Source organism: Mandrillus leucophaeus, unplaced genomic scaffold, assembly GCF_000951045.1.
Source record: "Mandrillus leucophaeus isolate KB7577 unplaced genomic scaffold, Mleu.le_1.0 Scaffold411, whole genome shotgun sequence".
In the NCBI taxonomy this organism is placed as follows: domain Eukaryota; kingdom Metazoa; phylum Chordata; class Mammalia; order Primates; family Cercopithecidae; genus Mandrillus; species Mandrillus leucophaeus.
In genome coordinates, this window is record NW_012104377.1 from 17,493 (window position 1) to 28,046 (window position 10,554).

Below are 10,554 nucleotides of genomic sequence, written 5' to 3' on the forward strand. Positions count from 1 at the left end.
GGTCGGGTGGAGGGGCGGTGAGGAGTCAGGTGCAGCCGCGGCCCAGAAAGTTTCCTTTTAGGTCGGAATTGGGGGCCGCTGTCTCTCCGGGGAGCCCTGGTCCTAGCGCCCGGGACCCCCCCAGGGCGTGGGGGAGCGCACTCGGCTATTTTGAAACTCTTTGCCAGTTCCTGTCCATTGAAGAAGGTACTCCGCCCCTGCACCCCTCGCCCGCGCCCCACCCAACTCCCCGCGAGCCCGTTCGGGGCTGCTAACTCCAGCCTGTTCCCCCTAGAGCCCCCCAGGTTGGGGAGAGGGCCTTCTCTTCCGGTTTGGAAAAGTTTGCAAGGGGTTTCTTAGCTTTATTAGTGACTGGGGTTTTTGGGGTGGGAAGGAGGAGGTAAACTCAGGTGGTGTTTCTGCCGGCCAGTCTTTCCCTATTGCCTTTTTTAGCCCTTACCCCACCAACTGGGGGTGTTATTTTCAGCTTGAGTACCCACCCCCTTTCATCCCGATTCCTTTGGGTCCAAAATCCCCCTTCTGGACAGCTCCGGCGGAGAGGAAGATGTAGGGAGCAGCGAGGAGACTGTCAGTGAGAGGGGCAGGATCAGGCAGGGTTTCTGGAGCAGTCCCCAGATGTAGGAGTTTCCCCTCCTTTTTGGTCACTGTCCGGTAAAACCAACACCGGAACAGATCCCAAGGGGGAGACGTGGTTGTCAGATGGCTTGGAAGCCTCCGGGATTGGGAGGAGGGAGAGGAAGTGGGCAGGGCAGCTCCCGAAACAAGGTCTACAGTTTAAGGATCAGTAGTTCATTTATTCTGATAATCACTATTTAGATTTATGTGACATTCTTATATTCGACCTAGAAATAGAATAATGGAGATTTTAAGGAAACCTAAACTTGTTATTGCCATAACTCCGAAGGGTCTGTGGAAGAGCCCTCGGAACCTCGGAAAACTACTTTGGTTTTGGGGGGGGGTTGTGTGTATGTATAACATTTAAACGGAAAAAAATATAAAATATATATGTGTATGTATATATTTTATATGCATATATATACACATACATATTTTCACACACACACACGTATGTTTTCTGTTTAAATTGATTCAATTTTAGCTCTATTTTGGTGCCCTGAGCTCTGAACGTTAAAAGTAATAAACATAAATTTTCAAATGTCAATTTTCCGCTTTTCAGGGACAGGATGTTTCCCGTGGCTATGCTTACCTCCTTGTTGTTGTTGAGTGTTGAAATTGAAATGTTAATGAACCCTTCCACCCCCCACTGCCAGCCCCCATTGTGGGCGTGTTTGGAGAGGTTATTTTGCATCGTTTAATTGTTGGCTTTTTCCTTTTTTTTTTTTTTTTTTTGGTGAGCTTAGGGCAGAGTGTTGTGTTTGTGTGCGGTGTCCTGCTTGGTAGCAGGCTGGAGTTTGCTGGCAGGAGATGTCCCACATTCTGCCCGCTCAGTACCCCCAGCACTGTTAGTGAAAAGCTGCCACTTGCAGGGCAATGGGTAACCCACGACTTTCAGTGCTGACTTCTGTGAGGCTTCGAAGTGAGACTCATGTGATTCTTCTAGGTGTGTGCCTTTCGTTTCCTTTGGTCTGCCTGAGATCAAATTCTTTTTCTCCACAATGATAGATATCCGGTCATTTAGCATTGAGCTTAAGAAAATCTTGATATTTGAGATTGTATGGATCTGATACAAAAATGCAAATTATATTTAATGGTTGTTTTAAGTTTGTTGATTAATTGAAATTGCTTCTTGACTTGGACATTTTCATAAACATGTGTGCCAAAAATCGTTACTTCTATTATAGTTTGTCCTTATTTTTAGAGCATATACTGAATGGAAAAAAATCATTCTTAGTCGTTTTTCTTGGGACATTTTAAGGTTTGAAAAAAATTATTGCCTCATTATTTGGTATTTCAAAGGTGTATTGTTGATTTCACATTCCTAAGCTTTCCAAAACTATATATGTACAAATACCAAAAAAGTTTTGTGCTTTTTCCCACCCTATCTCAAACATGTATTAATTTCCTAACCTGATCTCCTAATGGGCTACTTTATTTCCTGAAGGAATGACAGGTTTGATACTTTTAAAAGTTACATTCCATTTGAAATTAATAAAAGATTTTCAGGTCAAATACTGAATTAACTTTAAATTACTAAGGGAATATGCTTGTTTACTATTAAATGTTAGTTTAAAAAGTAAATGGTTAGTATAATTACAAGTCTGAAACAATCAAGTTTTCTTTCCTCTGGAAGATTTTTAGGAGAAAATTTGTATACCCCATTCCGACGTTTTCTCAGCAAATCATGTTGCTACTGTTTTTAGAGAAATAAAAAATTTTAGTTTAGAAGGAATTAAACATTTCTGAGAGCACCCAAAATTGACATTTCAAAAAAATGCTAAACTGTTTGTTCATATCTGAGATGTTCTTTGAGGATTAGCAGCTCTCACTCTCCAGGTTTGGTACGGTGGTTATGGCTAATGAAAAGTCATTTATATTTGATTACAGTTAGAACGATATTCTCAGACAATTCTCTTCCCCCCTCCCCCACACCCGGTAACTGGTAAAACAATGGTTGAATAGGTGAGACTGGGTTGGAGACAGCAAATTGTCCCCAATGCTAAGTCAGTTTAACTTATACATGCAGCTCTGTGCTAGGCAAAACAAACAGCAGCAGAGTCTCCTCACTCCTTCAAGCAAGAGTTTGTCCCAGAGGTCCTGACTGTAAAGGCTGATTTTTGACAATGCTCCTGGCTAGTTTGAGATACTGAGGAAATACTCAATTTAAAACCTTAAGCCTCACTCTGTTCCCTCCTTGCACGTAAGGTGACAGACTACTTGGTTCTCATCCTTTCACAGAATGTGATTTAAGATGAGTTTTTAGGCTGGGCGCGATGGCTCACGCTTGTAATCCCAGCACTTTATGGCTCACGCCTGTAATCCCAGCACTTTGGGAGGCTGAGGCGGTCGGGAGTTCGAGACCAGCCTGACCAACATGGAGAAACCCCGTCTTTACCAAAAATACAAAATTAAAATTAGCTGGGTGTGGTGGCGTATGCCTGTAACCCCAGCTACGCGGGAGGCTGAGGCAGGGGCAGGAGAATCGCTTGGACCTGGGAGGCGGAGGTTGCAGTGAGCCGAGATTGCACCATTGCACTCCAGCCTGGGCAACAAGAGCGAAACTCCGTCTCAAAAAAAAAAAAAAAAAGACGAGTTTTTGGTGAAATTTTATTTGTAGCATGACATCCTACAGTGACACCTTTAGACTGGGCTTTGAGTTCTGATCCCAGTCCTTCCGCTGGGCAATTTACTTAATCTTTGGTTTCTTTAACTGAAAATGGGAATAAAATTCTTCGATATAAGGGTTAGATGAGATAGCCATGTGTTTGGCCCATAATAGTATTAATTAAATGTTAATTCCACTAGCCCACGTTTCTTTCTTTCTTTTTTTTTTTTTTTTGAGTCAGGGGCTCACTGTGTTGTCCAGCCTGGAGTACAGTGGCATGATTACAGCTCACTGCAGCCTCAACCTCCTGGGCTCCAGTGATCCTCCTCAAGTGTGCCTGTAGTCAGCAAGGACTACAAGTGTGTGCCACCATACAAGGCTAATTTTTGTATTTTTGGTAGAGACGGGGTTTCCCCATGTTGCCCAGGCTGGTCTCAAACTCCTGGATGCAAGGGATCTGCCCGCCTCAGTCTCCCCAGGTGGATCATGACAATTACTTAATCTGATTAAGTCTCAGTTTTCTTCATCTGTAAAAGGGGATAATAATAGTACCTACTTCATAGGGTTGCTGTGAAGACTCAATGAGGAATTGAACGTAAAGCCTTTAGAATGGTTCCTAGAGCATAACCTTTATATTTTCTTGGTGCATAACTTTTTCTGGTACATAACTTTTTTTTTTTTTTTAAAGATTTTTAATATTCTTGATGTGAATTTTTAATGAGTTCTTGCCTCAGTATATATTAATAATACTAATAAGTATTTGAGTACAGAAAGAATATTATAATTACTTTAATGGGGCAAATAAATCTATTTTTGCCAGTAAAAAATTGTGCAGTATGTTCAGTTTCAGCGGCTTCATGTTAGTGTAGTCTCTGCTGTTTGAATTTGGAACTGGCCAACATAAAGGTATGGTAAGTACACCAAGGGCAAAGGAGCTTAAGGTGGGTTTGCTGCACTCCTGGTTCCCCTCTTTCAGGTTTTGAAGTGTTCTTGTGAGTCCCCACGAACCATAGTGTTGCGTGGTTTTGAAGGCACTGAGCAGTTTGTGGCCTTGATAGGCTCACTTTAGAGTCCTGGGCATGTTTACGTGACTTGATTGGTAGGAGCAGCTGCTGGTTCATTCATTTAACAGATTAGCTTCTTTGTTGTAGCTCTGAGCTTTGCAATACAAAGACACATTCTCTGCCCTTGAGGAGTTTTTAGTCTATTGGAGAAGAAAAATAAGCTGACATTTACAATGTCAATGTGAATGTTAAGTGATAGCTTAGCCTGGAGGAATATTCTTCTATTCTGGCCTAAAGGGCAGGCTAGGTTTTAAAGTGAGGGCTTTACAGGGGAAGTTTCTGTCCTAAGCGAATGGGAGGAGTTAGGCATTCCAGAAGGTGTGACCTGTAAGTAGGAATCACAGTTTAGGGACAAAAGACTATCCTGTGCTGCAAATTATGGTTCTGTTACCGCCCTGGAGTTGGAGGAGGAGGGGAATAAATAGTGAGAGGGAAAGGTCAGTCTGGCTAGGACCTAAGGAGTTTCTGTGTTAGGGTAAGGAGTTTGGATTTCTTTTATGTTACAGGCACACCCTGAAAGCCTTTGGCCACATAAATTACTTGAGATTTAGAGGATTTGAGTTGTACAGAGTAGGAAAAAGGAGAACAAGACTGTAATTAGACTAGTGAAGCAGCTCCTGACAAGAGATTTGAAGAGGGTTTGAACTAAGGTGGTGGCAATGGCAATTAAGAGGAGGATGTGGCAGAGGCAGGTTAAGGAGGTAAGGCGATCTCAGGTGGACTGGATGTAAAGATGGGACTCATCCTCACAGATGGCAGCTGAAATGGCAGAAGTAGATAAATTTGGGCTAGTCAGTGGTTCTTAGTCTTAGACACTTCTCCAGAAAAATCCACATATGCAGTTGTATACATTTGGTTTGAAACCTGGGGTAGGCTTGTTACCATGGCTCACAACTGTAGTCCCAGCACTTTGGGAGGCCAAGGTGGGCAGATCACTTGAGTTCAGGAGTTTGAGACCAGCCTGGGCAACATGGTGAAACCCTGTCTCTACAAAAAATACAAAAATTAGCCAGGTGTGGTAGTGCATTTTTGTAGTCCCAGCTACTCAGGAGGCTGAGGTGAGAGGATCACTTGAACTCAGGAGGTCAAGGTTGCAGTTAACCTTGATCACACCACTGCGCTTCAGCCTGGGCGGCAGAGGGAGAACTTGTCTCAAAAAAAAAAAAAAAAAAAAGATAAAAGTAAGCCTATAGAAATGTTTTGTTTGACCTACACTTTTTGTGATGGTCTCTGATTTTTCATCAGTGCCTTTTCATATATGAGGAAACAGATTTATAAAATAAATTAGTCAGGGTTACATGTCTTTTTCTTTTCTTTTTTGAAACAAAGTCTCACTCTGTCGCCCAGCCTAGAGTGCAGTGGTGCGATTGGCTCACTGCAATCTCTGCTTCCCAGATTCAAGCAGTTCTCTGCCCCAGCCTCCCGAGTAGCTGGGATTACAGGAGCCCACCACCGCACCTGGTAATTTTTGTGTTTTTAGTAGAGACAGGGTTTCACCATCTTGGCCAGGCTTGTCTTGAACTCCTGACCTCATGATCCACCTGCCTTGGCCTCCCAAAGTGTGAGTCACCATGCCTGGCTGCCTCAGCCTCCTGAGTAACTGGGACTATAGGCACGTGCCACCACGCCGGCTAATTTTTGTATTTTTAGTAGAGATGGGGTTTCACCATGTTGGCCGGGCTGATCTTGAACTCCTGACCTCGGGTGATTCACCTGCCTTGGTCTCCCAAAGTGTTGGGATTACAGGCCTGAGCCGCTGTGCCCGGCCCTATCTTTTTTTAAAAACACAGAAGAGCTGGAAGTTCTGGGTCTACCTTTTTTATTTTTTTAAACTTTGCAACAACTTGCTGGAAATAATTTGAGCAAGGTTTGCCAAAGAATGCCCCTGGCCTACTCTTCCAGCCCATGTAGGCATTTCATCTTGCACCCCTGTAAAGTAAGATTAAATGAACCTTGGAGTATACTGGCATGGAAGCAAGGGGGCCAAGAGAAAAGAACCCACTGACTGGTCAGAAAGGAGAGATTTTCAAGAAAGAGAAAGTGGTCATCAGTGTCAGATGCCGCAGAGAGGTCCAGTTAGCTGAAGAAGGAAAAGTGTATGTGGAATTCAGTAACAAAGAGGCCATTAGTTTCAGATTTTTAGAACAAAAGAACTTTGAGGAGTAGCGCTACAACTTAGTTTTTCTTCTTTCCTCTTGTCCTGTAATGCAGGGTTTCTGTAACAACAGAGAGTGACTGTGACATGGATAACAACTCAGAAGGCATTTGTTGTGAAGGATTATTAACTGAACTAATAAATACTGTACCCAGATCAGTCAAACTGTGCTCATTCTGCTAGTGTTTTCCATCCCAAGAACATTAGTATTTAAGTGTTCTATAGAATGTAGGAAATATTTTTGATATTAGATTTTTAATGAGGATTATAGGAAACTATTCAGAAAACCACTAACAGCTAGAGGATGTGTTTTAGTCCTACAGATTCTAGATCAAAATGATAATACAAATAAACCACTACTTAACTGCTTCTAATGGTAGTTTTTTTTTTTTTTGAGACAGAGTCTCTCTCTGTCGCCCAGGTTGCCCAGGCTGGAGTGCAGTGGCGCTATCTCGGCTCACTGCAAGCTCCGCCTCCCAGGTTCGCGCCATTCTCTTGCCTTAGCCTCCTGCGTAGCTGGGACTACAGGTGCCTGCCACCACGCCCAGCTAATTTTATTCTTTTTTTGTATTTTTAGTAGAGACGGGGTTTCACCGTGTTAACCAGGATGGTCTCGATCTCCTGACCTCGTGATCCACCTGCCTTGGCCTCCCAAAGGGCTGGGATTACAGGCGCGAGCCACCGCGCCCAGCTTCTAATGGTAGTTAATATTAGGTGATTACTATATGCTGGGGTTACAGTTCATGAAATACCTAATTTAATTATCCTAAGCAACTCAATGAGGTACATACAATTACAATCTTCCCTTTACAGATGAGAAGACTGAAGCCTAAATAACTTGCCCAAGGTCTTATACTTAGTAATTAGCAGAACCAGATTTGAGCCCCCTCTCTGATACCTGGCAGAGCCAATGAGTGATCTCTTTTGCTGCATAAACTATCCTTACCTTTCTAATAGAGCAGGGAAGGACCTAGTGTAAAGTTCATTGAAATTCCTAATGCAAACTTATTTGTACAATGCTGTCTCTGAGTACAGTATATGGCACATACTAGACATTCAATAAGCATTATTTTAAAATATTCTGGTTTGAACTTGATTATAATGAATGTTGTTTATATTTTTGAGTGATAAGCAGTTTTCTCACTGCTTCTTTCTCTTCCAGTTACATCAGTTGATAGATTTTCATCATTCCTCAGTCTGATTTTATTATTTTTTACATTTATAATATAGATGTTAGGTTCTTAAAATCAATATAGTCATCTGTTTAGTATCTCATTACATTTTTATGCTTCATCAAGTTGAATTAAAACTCATTTAAAAAAGATATAACATGGAAAAATGTTTTTAAGAGTTTATGATACTCTAAATATGATTTTAACAGGATCCACTCTTTCTGGGATAAGTAAATATTCTTTTCATTTGCATTAAGTATATTAGAAAACAAACATTCTGATAATTTAGTAGGCTGATGTTAGTTTTATTTATTTTATTTTGTTTATTGTAAAGACAAGGGTTTCACTACATTGCCCAGGCTGGTGTTGAACTCCTGGGCTCAAGTAATCCTTCTGCCGTGGCCTCCCAACATTCTGGTATTACGGTGTGAGCCACTGTGCCCAGTCTCACACTAGGGTTTTTTAGTTTTTTGTTTTTTGGTTTTTTTTGGTATGGAGTCTCACTCTGTCACCCAGGCTGGAGTGCAGTGGTGCGATCTTGGCTCACCGCAACCTCCACCTCCCGGGTACAAGCAGTTCTCCTGTCTGAGCCTCTGGAGTACCTGGATTACAAGCATGCACCACCACGCCCAGCTAATATTTGTATTTTGTAGAGACTGGGTTTCACCATGTTGGCCAGGCTGGTCTCGAACTCCTGACCTCAAGTGATCTGCTCGCTTCAGCTTCCCAAAGTGCTGAGATTACAGGTATGAGCCACTGCACCTGGCATCTCACGCCAGTTTAAAAAAAATTATAAGGTATGGACTGGGCACGATGGCTCATGCCTGTAATTCCAGCACTTTGGGAGGCCAGGGTGGCTGGATCACTTGAGGTCAGGAGTTTGAGAACACCCTGGCCAACATGTTGAAACCCCTCGTGTCTACTAAAAATATAAAAATTAGCCGGGCGTGGTGGCACATGTCTGTAATTCCAGCCACTTGGGAGGCTGAGGCAGGAGAATCACTTGAAAAAGGGCAACAGAGGTTGCAGTGAGCCGGGATTGTGCCACTGCACTCCAGCCTGGGCAACAGAGTGAGATTCTGTCTCTCAAAAAAAAAAAAAAATTATAAGGTATTTCGTAGATCTAGGCTCTTTAAAAGTGGTAGGATATGAAATTACAGATGGCAATTAGAGAAAAATAGTGTGGCAGTGAAATGAACATGTTTCTGAACTAGGAGAATCAAAAGAACAGCAATGACATAGATTCCACATGGAGGTGATAAAGTGGTAGTCCCAAAGAGAAGAATGTTCATATTTTTGTCAAATTGTTTTGTGGTTGTCATTGGAAGACTGAAAGGGCTGCTGGCTGCTTTTGTTAAAAGTGTATCTTCCTTACTTTTCTACTTGATAATGTCTTATTCCTCTGTATTTGTAAGAAGTAAGAAGCTATAGAAATGAGTTGTTCAATTTTCCTATTAAACTCGGTGTATAATATCAAAGAGGATTTAAAAAAAATTTTTTTTTTGAGACGGAGTTTTGCTTTTGTTGCCCAGGCTAGAGTGCAGTGGCGCGATCTCGGCTCACAGCAACCTCTGCCTCCTGGGTTTAAGCGATTCTCCTGCCTCAGCCTCCCAATAGCTGGGATTACAGGCACGTGCCACCACGCCCGGATAATTTCGTAGTTTTAGTAGAGACAGGGTTTCTCCGTGTTGGTGAGGTTGGTCTTGAACTCCTGACCTCAGTTGATCCTCCCACCTCAGTCTCCCAGAGTGCTGAGATTACAGGCGTGAGCCACCGTGCCTAGCCCCAAGGCGGATTTTTATTAAACCTAAACCTAATCATATTTCCTACTGTTTTTTTTTTTTTTTTTTTTGAGACAAAGTTTCGCTCTGTGGCCCAGGTTGGAGTGCAACGGCGTGGTCTCAGCTCACTGCAACCTCCACCTCCCGGGTTCAAGCGATTCTCCTACCTCAGCCTCCCTAGTAGCTGGGATTACACCCACCATCATGCCCGGCTAATTTTTGTATGTTTGTAGTGATGGGGTTTCACCATGTTGGCCAGGTTGGTCTTGAACTCCTGACCTCAGATGACCCACCTGTCTTGGCCTCCCAAAGTGTTGGGATAACAGGAGTGAGCCTCCGTGCCCAGCTATTTCCTACTCTTGAATTCTAGTATATGGATATTTATGCTGTTGAAATATTTCTTCTGTGAGACTTGAATATTTTCTATTCTCAGTAATGGTTATTTCCATTTTTTGGTAATAACAGTGTATATTCTGCTGCTGCTCTACAGTGCTTAATTACCTGCATTTTCTCCTTTAAGGGAGCATAGGTCTGTTTATATGCTAAGCAAGTTGTCTCCACCGCTGAGGATGATATTTGCTAGAACTGTTAATAAATTTAGTTTGGCTAAGGTTTTTTTTCTTCCCTTTTAAAGTGATATTCATCATGTATTAAAAAGTAGAGCTTGGCTGGACGTGGTGGTTTACGCCTGTAATCCCAGCAGTTTGGGAGGCTGAGGCAGGAGGCTCACTGAGACCAGGAGTTTGAGACCAGCTGGGCAACATAGTGAGACACCCCCCTTTTCTAAAAACAAAAACAAAAAAAGATAGTGCTTAGTTTTAGCCTTTTGGTTGCATGAATTAGGAAATGTGATAGGCTGAGCGTAGTGGTTTAGGCCTATAATCCCAGCACTTTGGGAGGCCAATGCTAGTGAATGGCTTGAGCCTAGAGGTTTGAGACCATCCTGGGCAACACGGTGAAACCCCATATCTACTAAAGATATGAAAAATTAGCCGGGCATGGTGGCATATTCCTGTGGCCCCAGCTCCCTGGGAGGTTGAGGTGGAAGGATCACTTGAGCCAGGGAGGTCAAGGCTTCAGTAAGGCGTAATCATACCACTGCACTCCGGCCTGGGTGGCAGAGCAAGACCCTGTCTCAGAAAAAAAGAAGGAAAGGAAA

At 42.8% G+C, this 10,554-nt stretch overlaps 1 protein-coding gene and 1 long non-coding RNA gene across 3 annotated transcripts in view; one reads left to right on the plus strand and one right to left on the minus strand.

Moving 5' to 3' along the window:
- Positions 1 to 623, minus strand: part of LOC105548450 — a 2,075-nt gene extending 1,452 nt beyond the window's left edge. The window contains exon 1 of the long non-coding RNA XR_001007389.1: positions 480 to 623. This is a non-coding gene — a long non-coding RNA (uncharacterized LOC105548450). The remainder of the gene's footprint in view (positions 1 to 479) is intronic.
- Positions 1 to 10,554, plus strand: part of INO80D (INO80 complex subunit D) — a 105,868-nt gene that overhangs the window by 894 nt on the left and 94,420 nt on the right. The gene's annotated exons all lie outside the window — the stretch shown is intronic.